Consider the following 13,949-nt stretch of genomic DNA (forward strand, 5'->3'; position numbering starts at 1 on the left):
TTTTTTATTATATTTTTGTTTTTGGGCGCTTGATAAGACTGTGGCCGTTTATAATTATAGGACTTCATTTCTGATAGTCTTAGGTGATTCTTACTTTTCCTTTGAAAAACTTATTTTTGGAAAGTTTTTTTTCATTAATTATTTAAATAGCATATTTTTCTTCTTTTTTTTCTTCTGAAAAGAAGAAAAACTTCTTGTTCAGAAAGTTTTCTTAATTACTTTCTGTTCGTTTTTGATTGCCAAAGTTTTATTATCGGTTGATGTAGTGAATATGTTTCCATTTTTTCAGGTCTCTGGCGTAAGAATTAAAATACCCATTTCAATTCAATAGTTTTAATTAGTGGTTTTTGATTTATTTCAATAGCCCCTCAGCACTCCCTTAAGGTTTCAACTAAATTTCAATAGTTGTTCCTGGGATATTTAAGATGCACCACTCTGACACCGAGATGTACATAGTACCTTTTGATTGAAACTTCTGACCCTTAGCCGCTCCTAAGATATCGCAGATATACTCTTTTGGTAACCTGGATACACATAGTGTCTTTTGATTTAATTTGAAATCATAGTTGCAGGTTCAAGCAATGTTCAACATGCCCTGAATGCCCTCAGGCGTTCCTGAAATATTTCTGATACACAATTTTGACAATCAGCATGCACATAGTGTGTTTTTGGTTTTGTTCAATATTCCCTGAAAGTATTCACCAGTAGATATAGTGCCAGTTCTAAGCATTTGCAGTCACAGTCACAAGTTTGGAAGTGATAGGTATTCATTGTCATAGTCGCAACCAGTCGTATTCGCAGCTGCACTAGTAATAGTAGTAGTAGGAACCCTGAAATTTAACAGGGACCCTGCAGATAGTAACTTTTGATTTTTGCTTAGATTACCATTCAATATCCTCGGAGTTTTGCCTCAATACCCTTAGTCTTTCGGGCACACTCAAGATCAAACATCCTCCCTTTTACAATGATAAATCCTGCGAGTTATAAACAGATAAACTTGATAAATTGCGATCCTTGCCACGGGGGCTGTGTGGATATGGCATTCCCGGAGTCAAAGCAATTAGTACTTGTGATAATTTAAAATAAAACATTCGTATCAGCATTAAGATGGGCACCTAAAAGGTCAAGAGAGGAGAGGATAGTTTCCCTCAGTTCCTTTTCCAACATCTCTTATCATGCCTTTAAAGTTTTAAATTAACACCCTTACCCATTCCTTAGGTATTGCAGGTGTTCCCTTTCAACAACCATTCTGAATATATTGTATTTTGATTTTGTTTGATATCCCCCCTCAAGACTCTCTAAAGTTTTACCTTAATACCTTTAGCTTTTTTGGCAACTTGGGTCAAACATGCCCCTTTCATCCAATAGCCAACCTTATATATAAACAAGGGGCAACTTATATAAAGCACACAACTTGCCTCATGGGATGTGGGGGGTTTTGCTATCCCAGGAGGCATAGTTATTAAACTTTTGTGAACAAGAAGACTAATCCAACATTTTCGATCAAATAGGGTGACTACAAAGGGAATGGGAGGGGAACTGATTGCCCTCCGGCCTTTTTCTTTTAAACCTCCTCAACATGCCCTGGGAATTTTAAACCCTCAGATTCTCTTGAAATTTTGTAGGTACTTATTTTTTTTAATAATGTCATGCTCATATTATATTTTGAAATAGTTTAACATTCTCCTAAACATTTCCCGAAGTTTCACCTTAGTACTCTTAGACTTTCCAAATTAGAGAACCTCGCCTCTCCCCTTTTCACCAACAAATAATGTATACAAGTGTAACCTATGGCCGAATTCCGTGATTTACAGCCATTTCCCCAGGGGCTATCGAGGTTATAGCAGTACTGGAGCAATAGTTTTTAGAGTATTTCAGTATTTTTAACAAACTGGCTTTTTCAGGACTTTGATCAGTGTTGAGCGGAAGCACAACTAAAAAGGATAAGAACCCTTTTTTCTCCAAGTAGTTGTCAACATACCCTGATAGTTTCAAATTAATATTTTCAGCTGTTTCTGAAATGTTACAGATACGCCATTTTGACAATTAGAATGCATATGGAGTCTTTTGACTTACTGCATCATCGATATGATGCTGAAATTGTTCAACTTAATAATCTTGGCCGTTCCTAAAATTGTGTATTTACGCCCAGTAACAACTGGGATGCAAATAGTGTCCTTGAGTTCAACATCCCCCTCAAAAATCTCTAAATGTTTCAGCTTGATACCCCTCCCTAACTGCTCTCGAGCTATTGTAAGTTTTAAATTAAAACCACTAGCCTTTTGAGAGACTCAGGATCAAAGATGATCCCTTTTCCCAATAACCAACCTTATATATAACCAACTGGCAAGTTATATAATATACAACACTTGCTCCATGGGCTGTGGTGGGTTTCGTCATCCCTTGAGACATACTTATTTTCTTTTTGACTTCGACTACATCAAACAACATGGTTATTTCAAAACTCTAATCAGAGGTTTTCGGGGGGATTATCGTTAAAAATGGTATGAAAGGGAGATTGTTTGGCCTCCGACCACTTTTCAATAGTCCCTTCGACATGCCCTGAAGCTTAAACTTAATACCCTCTGCCGTTCTCGAGATATTGCAGATACGTTTTCTTTGAACTGGATGCACACAATATCTTTCGAATTTAATTTAAAAAGCTCAACACTATCCTAAATTTCATCTTAATACCCTTTACAAATCTGTTTATTTTTTGGTTTATTCTTATTACAGCTTTTTTCTTATTATTACATTAAGTTTTTTTTAATAAAAGTAAAGAGTGAAGTATTGTCTTGAGCAGAGTAAAAAAAAAATAATAACAGAAATTATAACGAAATATGGACTAAAAGATAAAAGTAAAAGATAATAGATTTGATAAAAAATGAAACCAAAAATAAAGTTATAATGAACCAAAAATAAAACTGATATTCAACTCAAACTCAAAACGAACAGAAATTACTAGATATATAAACTGAGATTTCGTCTCTCTTGTGAATTTTACACTGAAAAAAAAAATACATCCCTGTAAAACGTTGATGATTCTGAAACTACATTGAATAGCCTTGGATCTGATTTGATCTCTCTTGAAACATCTAGTAGGACGATGTCTAGAGAAAGATGCTGCACTGTTCAGGTCGTCAATGGAAGATCTTTGGTCTGCAGCACTCGAGAGATCATCGTAGAGTGGCACCGTTGTCGCCTTATGTGTCAGCTGGCATGGAAAGACCTAAAGGTCTTTCCTAAAGGTCTGTTGTCGGACTCCATTAAAGGCAGCCTCGCTTTGCTGACTGATTAAAACCAGAATTCTGCAACCGTTTCCCACCTCTCCTATAACTCCCTCTCCTTTGTTTAAAAGTTATTATTTGAATGGTGTGTACATCTCCCACTCATTTGTAGGCTATATACCCTTTGTGGGAATTGAGTGTCTTATATTTGGTGTCTGATTTAAGTTTTTTGCTTGCGAATTAACCAAACTTGTGCATTTTTAGTACCTTATGGTACTAAATTTTGTTAAATATGGTACTAAATTTTGAGGATTAAATTTTGTTGAATTCAAAATGAGTTTAATCACTTAAAAACCAGTTCATTTAATGCTATCATGTTCCTTCAATACTTCTGCATAAGCATAAACATAACATAAACATAAACATATCATATCCTACAATAGATAAACATTGATCATATCCTATTCATATTTCATACACACATCATTTTCTTGGAAAATTCATAAATATTTTATCTTTTCCTATATTTCGTTTATAATTTCATATTGATCTTATGTTTTAATTAAAATTTTGAATGCAAAAAAATAAAATAAAAGATAAATTTGAGAAACGACTCTTGTAAAATGAAACTAAACCTGGATTCCTGGATTGCTAATTCTAGGATTCCAGGATTCAAAGTTTGAATTATCGCTTATTATCGTCCTTTGTCCAATAAAAGATTTGACATGGATCAGTCTTTGGTATAGCACCACTGTTTCCTATGTATTTCCAAAGTGATAATTTTCTTTCATGGCTTAATTTTATTTTAAATAAAAAATTAAAAAAGTAAGGATTGGTCTGAATTCCCAATATTTTGGGTTTAGAAACAAATCCCAAAGTGTCAAAAGTGATCAAAAGGTAATTTCTCCTACTATCGAATATTATGAGAGACCAGAAAAATGAAACAGAGTTTCAGTCAGTCAGAATGGGGCATCTGGTAAAATACAAATTTCCAGATAGTTACACAAAAATGTTTTCTTCTTGATTGTGTAATTCTGAAGTTTTGCAGACGCCACATAGTTATTACATGACGAGAAATAACCCGGAAATCTACGATATTCTAGTATATGAAGTGACGTTTTGGATTTTGTTTAAAACTTTTTTCCCCTTTGATCGAAATAAATCCTCCGATTTATTTTTCACTTTTTCTCAGCAAGATGTAGATGGCCATGAAAACAAATGGCAAGTCCTAACGCTTCTCAAACTTTTCAAGAACTTATTTTTATGGGACACTAGATACTCTAAAATTAGTTTAATAAATAGGGTTAGGGTTCTAACACGCTAAAAAAAATTTATGTTGTTTTTCTTTCTAACAATGCTTTAAATATATAATTTTATCTTGCTTTAAATATACAATTTTATATTTTATATATATAATTTTTTATATATAATTTTATCTTTAAATTATAATTCTATCTTGGTGCCTATTTTCAATCATTTTTTTGACCTTTGTCGTTCTATTTTAGTATTAAATAAAAAAACATGTTTTTTCAACTGAAAGAGCGACATTAAAACTTAAAACGAACAAAAATTATTACGTATATGAAGAGGTTTCCTCCTCCTCAGTACCTCACTCTTTAAGCTAAAGTTTGACTTTTTTTTCCAATTATTTAAAAATGACTCCTGATACACAAGGACCGTTTAATAGGAATAATAAGATTTTTTCAAAATCATTAAACACTTTAGCGTAAAGAGCAAGGCACTGAGGAGGGGGCAGCCTCCTTGTGTACGTAAAAATTTTTGTTCGTTTTAAGTTTTAATGTTGCTCCTTACTTTCAGTTGAAAAAACTTATTTTTTTCTTTAATTTCTGATATTTTTTAATTAATGCTGGGAAATCCGGCTCCACTCCCATGAAGAATTCTCAACCCCCACGAAAACTCCTTCATGGAAAGATCCTCCCACGAAAACACCCCCACCAGAAACCACCCATCCAAAAATATCCTTTTACTTCCCAATAGCCAATACTATATGTAAGCACTGGGCAAATTACATAACTTGCAGCCTTCCCCTGGGGGCTGTGGGTGGGTCAAGTCATCCTCAAAGACACAGTTATAAGATATTTCGACCATTCTGAAGAAAATGGCTATCTGAAAATTTTGATCAGATAATTTTGGGTAAAAAAGGGGTTTGAGGGGGGGGGGGTTCTTCAATATTTTTAGTCACTTTAAAAGGGCACTAGAACTTTTGTTTTCCGATCAAATGAGCCCTCTCCTGATCTTCTAGGATCTTGGGTTCGAAACGGTCGCTCCTAGGGGGAAAAAAAAGTAAACACGCATCCGTGATCTTGCTTCTGGTAAAATTCAAAATTTCACATTTATGTATATACGAGCTTGAAACCTCTACAGTAAGGTTCTCTGATATTTTGAATGTCATGGTGTAATATTTATTAAGATAACTTGATTTCTTAGGTGTGTTTCCCCCCTTTTTCGAAAATTAGGCAAATTTTCTCAGGCTCGTAACTTTTAACATTTAACTTCGTGAATTCTATATATTTTGAATAAGCATCATAATTCGATTCGTTTGATATATCTATTATTACTATCAAGACTCGGTCGTATTAAACAAAAAAAGTCCTTTTTAACACATCCAAATGTACTTATTGCCAAAATGCACACAGCCAGGATCTTTCCGGTCTTTTTTTCCAGTGATGCCATAGTCGAAATATTTTTTTGTTTTTTTCATTTAGTGCATAACGACTAAAGTTTAGAAACGCATTTTAGAAATCTTAAAAACAATTTTAAAATTTTTAGAATCTCTCTCCAAAACAGTGTAAGATGCATATGTTGACTTTATGTAGACTTTATGATGATGCATATGTAGGCGCGGCAGTATGTAATCCTATAAACTAACTTTGCTTTTAATATATAGAACCGGCATAAAAAAAAAAATTGTAGATTAGCCATTAATTTTCCCAACAAATTTGTTATTGTAATCTTGTCGTCCTAATTATCATGATTGAAACTACATTCCTCTGTTCTATTGTTGAGAATCGTCAAATTCTTATAACTTAACAAAATGCTGAATACTGTCGATAGAACTCAATCGGCTTTTAAGAAATCCTCCTAGAAAGAATGGGTATATATTTTTATCATATTTATCAGCACAGCTTTATCATCCTAATTATGATCACTATAATCTCGTTACTCTATCCTACTATTCACAATAGTCAAACTAGACAATACAACTTAATTGAATAGAAAGCTGAACACTGTCGATACAACTGAATCCGCTTTTAAGAAATCGTTCTGCTACAAGAATGGTTATGTTTGTCATCATGTTTATCAGCATATTTTTCATCATTAGTGTAATATTATTACTGTATTTTACTGTTCAGAATAGTTAAACTTGACAATACAGCTTAATATAATAGAATACTGAATAGTGTCGACACAACTGCATCTGCTTTTAAGAAATCGTCTTGCTCTCTTCTGCTATTTAGAATAGAAAAACTTGGCAATACAACCTAACAAATCAGAAGACTGAATACTGTCAATTCGACTGCCTTCGCTTTTAAGATACAACCCTGCCTAAAACAATTGGCATATTTGTCATCATAACTGTCATCATATTTGTCAACATAAATTCATCATGACAACATATTGCCACGGTATATTTATTAATTTGCTATCCAGGTTAGTCAAAATTTTAACTTCTAACAGGTTCAGACTTCTCATGACCTGTTTTACCTCAGTCGGACTTTGGTTGGTTTAAAAGAAAAACAGTTAAATGTATTGGAAATTTGAACATGAAAACATAGTAATTTCATGTCATCTCCATAGTTTCATAGGGAAAACTATGTTCCTAAAGCGTTCACTGGAACAATTTAAATTAAATTAAAGTCAGTTTTTTGCAGCCAGATCGGACCTCTTTGGGTCTTAAGTCAGGAAACCTGTTTGTTAATTTTAGTACCTAGGATGTTCAATCGCATCAAAACTGGGGATGTGGATTCGTCAGGAAATTTCATAAGGTAATGCAGATGACCTGGTATGAAATTTGGTATGAGATGATCTCTCTGGTATGACCTGATATTACCCTGGTATAAAAATGCTAGGTATGCTTGCGTAAAATACGGTCATCTCTCTCCTTAATTTCATTTTTTTAACCCTTTTGCATGCAGACAATGGTCAACGTAGCGCAGGTACTGATCTCCTGATTCTCTGCTTTCGGCCAGAAGTGCCATTCGTGGTTGATGTTAAATTATCTGTCACGACCCATATTTCCCCCCCCCCAAATTGCTCAATGTATCCATTTGGAGCTGGGTCAACTGTGGCTAAGCTTGAAAAGTTAAACCGCTGCCCCCTCCACCTCCCCTTTCAAACCAAATAATTAGTGACACTATTACCTGAACTCTTGCCTTTAAGAACAGAGGATTGAAAGTTCACCACTTTCATCACTTGGCTAGTACTTGTCACTCTCTGTGCTTAGCTTAGCTCTGTGCTCTGTGCTAAAACTAGAAATAATCCTTGCATTACCGCATATACAGTGAGATATTCAGTGCCATCTATTTCATTTTCATTTTTTAATAGTACAGAAACAAACAAATTGCTACACAGATGTTAGACCCAAGAAAGCATATGCCCGGTCTCAATGAGTCTCAATGAGAAACTATCAGTCAATGCCTGTGTAAGGAGGATTGTAAGCGCGTAACTGAACCCCTCGCAACTGAACCCTTGCGCAACTGAAGCCCCGTTTAACTCAGCCCCCTTGTAACTCAACCCTCTTGGAACTCAATCCCGATTAACTGAACCCTCGTTTGACTAAATCCCTTTTTAACTCAAACCCCGTTGAACTCAACACTCATGAACTCAGTCTCCACAAAAATCCAGACCTGTTGAACTCAACTAAGCCCAAGGCCTAAGAATAAGCTTGAACTAGCGCTGAGCAGAAGCTCAAAATTTCGTTCTCACTTCGTCCACAGTTTTATCACTTTTATTACCTATCTGGCTAACCAGATCTTTCCAGAAAAGGTATATTGTCGAAATCATCGCCCAGTAAACTTTGTTTTTGGTTTTATTGAAAACTATGAGCTCTTCAACTAGTGCGCGGTTACGAATTTGCCAAGGGGCAAACGAAAACATAAGTTTTAAACATAAATACTCTAAGCCCTTTTAGTTTGACGTTTGGAGTTACGCAAAAATTACATTTTCTATTTATACTGTTGATTTGAGGAGGTTAAAGATGAATCAGTGGCGGTTCCAGTTTCTCTTGCGGCCGGGGAAAAATCTTGATTAGGACTCCCACCTCTCTATCTCCCTAATATTTTCAAGCCAAATTTTAACAAAACTTTCCATTTATTTAAATCTTACTTTTCTTACTTTGGTCTCTGCAGAATTATTAATAATCTCGACATCCTGTATAATACGAAAAGGTTTGAATACAAAATATCACAAAAAACATTACAATTAATTAAATTTGTTTTATCCACTTTTATTTTTAAGGAATGGCGATGGTATTATGGGGAAAATGAAAATTTCAGATTCAATTTGCTCAAACTTACTGCCAACTGTACCCTCTAATTTATTTTAGCAAAATAAAATTTCAAAAATTGCAAAATGATTATAAACGTTCGATTATTTATTTGAAATTTAGCGCCCTTGAAATTTCTGTGACCAGGGCAAGTGCCCTCTCCGACCTCTCTAAAGCTGCCTCTAGGCTAATTGGGGTTTATTTGAAGGGTATTGAGCCAAATACGGTTGGTTTAAACGGGGTAGCGTTGCATGAGGATTCAGTTAAATGAGGATTGAATTGTACGGGGTTGAGCTGAATGGGTGTTGAATGGTTCAGTTGAATGGGGCTGCCGCTACTATTGTACAATACAACACTATTATAACAGCAAACAGTTACTATTATTATAGTAGACAATATTTTCAATTTCTAGATTAATGATTAAAAATTAATGAATTAATTAAATTAATGAAGGATTATACGACAGAACTTCTTCATAACATTTCCACAATCACATTTCAGAAAAGAAAATCATTTTTCCATCCGGAAATGAAAATAGCTCCTGCGTGTTAAACAAGAATGCGTAAATACTCACTTACGAATGTTTGTGTATCAAAAGCCTGTTAATTGACATTATGAAAACTGTTAAGCTGAAAAGTTATCAAAAGCACCTCCCCCAAAACACACAGTTAAGAAGCAGAAACAAAATGAATAATATTTTTTTTGGTTTTTTCTCTACCATCTCGTCGCTTTTCATTTTTACTAAAAGAAAAATTAACAGACTTTAGCAATTAAGATGGAATAATAAAGTGAAACAGGGCATTTTAATAAGAGGAATTGGGCAAAAGAAACAAAACCAGTTCCACATGTAAAAAGTAAACAATTTTTGTTTTGTCATTCTTGGAAAGCCCTGCCTGTTTTGTAATAATCCATGTTATTTAACTGTAAAGTTATAAACATACATTTGTTGAAACATACTGTGAATGAGCTAAAAGAAAAATCAAAATATTTTGTAAGTGCAATATCTCTAAATAATTTCTTTGCAGTTCTGGAAGTGTTTAAGTGTGAGTGTGAGTCCGTGGAAGTGTGAGTTGTATTTATTTGTTTGTTGCTTGTTCTTCTTTTTTCTCTTGTCTGTTAGTTGTCATTTTATTTAGACGATTTTATTAAAAAAAAAGTTTCTTTTTCCTTATTTATATTATTTATTTTTTTTTCTTTGTTTTTTTCCACTGCTTCATTTAAATTAAACCTGTTTTTTCTCTCTTAGAATTATCACTGCTATCTTATCTATGTTTTCATCTTTACTGACAGAGATATCAAAACATTTTAATGACTAAAATATATAATATATATATATATATATATATATATATATATATATATATATATATATATATATATATATATATATATATATATATATATATATATATATATATATATATATATATATATATATATATATATATATATATATATATATATATATATATATTAGCATATATAAAATATATATATATATATATTAAATATAAACTATAATAGATGATAAAAATAAGGCTTTAGAATAAGAGAAGCAAATAAAAAAAAACTAGTGCCACATTGAACAAGTAGAAAACAAGTTGACCTTTTTTTCATCTATGGAAAGTCATCTTTTAGAATCTTCTCTTCAGTTCTTCTTTCGATCTTTAAAAATATCTCTAATCTATCTCTTTTTTTCAAAAAAAATTTTTTTTTCTTCTTTTTTTCAAAAATAGTCATATAGGTGTCAATAGCTTTTATTCTCGTTGTTGATGAACATTTAAAGCTAAATATACTTCAGCACGTGTATAGTTGTATAAAAATAATAGTGTATACAACTTCATCAGCACAGCTGATGAAGCACAACTTCTTCATCATACAACAGCTTCCTTAAGAATGATATTGAAAATTTGTACTTACCATTCGAAGCCTTTTATGACAGTTTCGTATCTTAACTTTTCACAGGACTTCTATAATCCAGAAAACTAGCTAAATTTTTCTAAAATCAGACGAAAATATTGAATCCATTAAAGAACTTTCTTCAATACATTTTCTATCAGAACTGCTGGAGAAACCAAGTTCAAAATAGGGAAAAGCTAAATGCGTGCGTCCGCATCTTAAAGCCTATGCTGGACTAAGAAAATGTCTTCAAGAAAGCTGTTAATGGCTGTATTCTCCCTCAAATATACATAAGAACTCTGCATCAAAGGGGGGGGGGGGTCAAATCAAAATCATAACCAAGTCAAAATCAAAACGAGTGAAAATTAACGTGAGTAGGGCTCAGAACCCCTTTGCCTTCCCATGGTCAGAAATTAATTTGCATTTTACTGATAAAACATAAATGTTTTTACTGTTATAACTTTAATAAATCGAATAATATTAATATTTTAATTACTAAATATGAGTATATGTATATTAAACTGACAATGCACATTCATTTGTATTTTTCTGTAAAGTGCAAATTATGTTCTGGCCTTGGGAAGGCATAGGGGTTTTGAGCCCTACTCATGTTAATTTATGCTCGTTTTAAGTTTGACTTGGTTATTTATTGTAATTTCTGTTCGTTTTGGGTGTCATTTATTTATCGATGCTGATTTTTGGTAGTTTCGCGCTTGGTAGATTATTTGATTTTATTTGTGCTTATTATTGGTTTAACAGAGTTCTTTACTTTTCTTTGAAAAACTTATTTTGTGGAAAAAGTTTTTTTAATTAATTTTTGTTCGTTTTATATTGACATAGTCTTTTCAGAGAAAAAGAAAATAATACTTCAAATCTTTTCGTTTTTTTTTTATACTATATAGTATGGTCTGCTATTTGTAGGCTGGAGAAAAATTTTCAGCAATTTTTAACAGCATACACCCTTTTAAAAATCTGGACACAAAATTGGAGTGTTTAATTTAGTTTCATACCTACTCTAGTTGACCTGAAATAGAAACTTGATACCATTCGCAAAAAAAACCTGTTTACTTTCTTTGATAGCTTGGATACACCTAAGCTATTTTGATTTGGTTAACTTTTAAGAGCAGAAATAGCCCCGAAATTCTGAACATAATAGCCTACACTCAGTCGTTCTTGGGAAACTGCTGAGATGCCTTATTGGGAATTAGCATTAAAACAGTGTATTTTGATTTAATCTTAAGGCAACATTTAGATCTTAAACATAATGGGCAAATGGGAGGGTAGGCGTGGGAAAGGAACTACTTGCCCTCCAACCACTTTCGACTAAAAAGGGCATTAGCCCCTTCTATTTTCAATCGAATGAGCCCTTTTCGAAGTTCCTACGACAACTCATTTGATACGAAGTGCCCTGGTCCAAACCAAAAAAAAAAAAAAAATAATAATACATTATACCCACATCGATCTTTACTATAACTAAATAAAAAAAACAAGTTTTTTTAACTGAAAGTAAGGAGCGACATTAAAACTTAAAATGACCAGAAATTATGCCGTATATTAAAGGGGCTATCCCCTCCTCAACACCTCGCTCTTTACTCTAAAGTTTTTCATTGTTTTAAGAAAGTCATTGTTTGAGAAAGTCAAACTTTAGCGTAAAGAGCGAGGCGTTGAGGAGGGGACAACCCCTTTCATATACGGAATAATTTCTGTTCGTTTTAAGTTTTAATGTCGCTCCTTACTTTCAGTTAAAAAACTTGTTTTTTTTATTTAATTTTTGAACGTTTTTGAATAAATGCAGGTTTTGATCTTGGCTCACCGTACATGAATAATTAAAACACAATTTTCATATTAATTTACTTTTATTTGGTTAAATGGCTTTCTCGAAACTTGTTTAATTTTATTTACGAACGTTTTTATTAGTAATAAATATACGTAGCTTACGAATTAACTTACGTAACGGACTTCTATATTCATATATTTTTAATACGTATATTAGGGGGTTAGCCCCCTAGTCAATACCTTGCTCTTTAAGCTAAAGTTCGAATTTTGTTCCAATTCTTTAAAAATGACCACTTAATCAAAAAGGGCGTTAATTAGAATAAATAGCTATTATGAAAGTACTAAAAAATCTCTGGCTTAAAGAGCGAGGTATTGACTAGGGGGTGAACCAAATCATATATGTAATATTTTCTGTTCGTTTAAGGTTTTGATGTTGCTGCTGTTGCAGTTAAAAAACTTGTTTTTTTTATATTTAATTTCTGATCTTTTTTTTAAATAATGCTGGGAAGTCCGGCGTCCCATAGCAATGTCCATTCCCCCATGAAAACTTCCTTAATGGAAAGATCCTCCCACATAACCCCCGACCCACCCTCCACTACCAGAAAAAATCCCCCCTGAAAACGTCTGTTCACTTCCCAATAACCAATACTATATGTTAACATTGGGTAAAGTTCATAACTTTCAGCCCTCCCCCCGAGAACTTCGGGGGATTAAGTCATCCTAAAAGACATACTTATCATATCTTCAAACATGCTGAACAAAATGGCTATCTCAAAATTTTGATCGGATGATTTTGGGGGAAAAATGACCGTGGGAGGGGGCCTAGTTGCCCTCCATTTTTTTGGTCACTTAAAAAGGGCACTAGAACTTTTAATTTCTATTCCAATGAGCCCTCCCACGATATTCTAGGACCACTGGGTAGAAACGATCACCCCTGGGGAAAAAAAACAAAAAAAAATAAACGCGACCCCGTGATCTTTCTTCTGGCAAAAAATGTAAAATTCCACATTTTTGTAGATAGGAGCTTGAAACCTCTACAGTAGGGTTCTCTGATACGCGAAATATGATGGTGTGATTTTCATTAAGGTTCTATAGCTTTTAGGGGGTCTTTTCCCCTTTTTTCGAAAATCAGCCAAATTTTCTCAGGCGCCTAAATTTTGATGGGTAATATCAAACTTGATAAAACTTATATATTTAAAATCACCATTAAAATTTGATTCTTTTGATGTATCTATTTGTATCAAAATACCGTTTTCTAGAGTTTCGGTTACCATTGAGCCGGGTCACTCCTTACTTACAGTTCGTTACCACGAACTGTTTGATAATATCAAGTCTTCCAATCACTTTTGACTATTAAAAAGGCACTAGCCCTTTCAATTTCCAATCGAATTAGCTCTTTTTGAGTTTCTACGACAATACTTTCTATAAACACCTTATATTGCCCCCCGGACATAAATTACAACCCTTGCCCTGAGGGCTGTGAGGGGATTCCCATCCTCAAAAACCTAATTTCCAGAACTTTAGACTACGTTAAAAAAATG

The 13,949-nt window shown here is 33.3% G+C and overlaps 1 protein-coding gene across 1 annotated transcript in view; it reads right to left on the reverse strand.

Annotated features, from left to right (window-relative positions):
* LOC148939848 (uncharacterized) overlaps positions 1 to 10,766 on the reverse strand; it is a 142,825-nt gene extending 132,059 nt beyond the window's left edge. Inside the window, exon 1 of the mRNA XM_089106197.1 lies at positions 10,654 to 10,766. The gene's annotated coding sequence lies outside the window, so the exon portion shown is untranslated. The remainder of the gene's footprint in view (positions 1 to 10,653) is intronic.
* Positions 10,767 to 13,949: the final 3,183 nt, after the last annotated feature.

The sequence above is a fragment of the Artemia sp. Qi Xiang Cuo genome, chromosome 20 (assembly GCF_049724085.1).
Source record: "Artemia sp. Qi Xiang Cuo chromosome 20, ASM4972408v1, whole genome shotgun sequence".
Lineage (NCBI taxonomy): Eukaryota > Metazoa > Arthropoda > Branchiopoda > Anostraca > Artemiidae > Artemia > Artemia sp. Qi Xiang Cuo.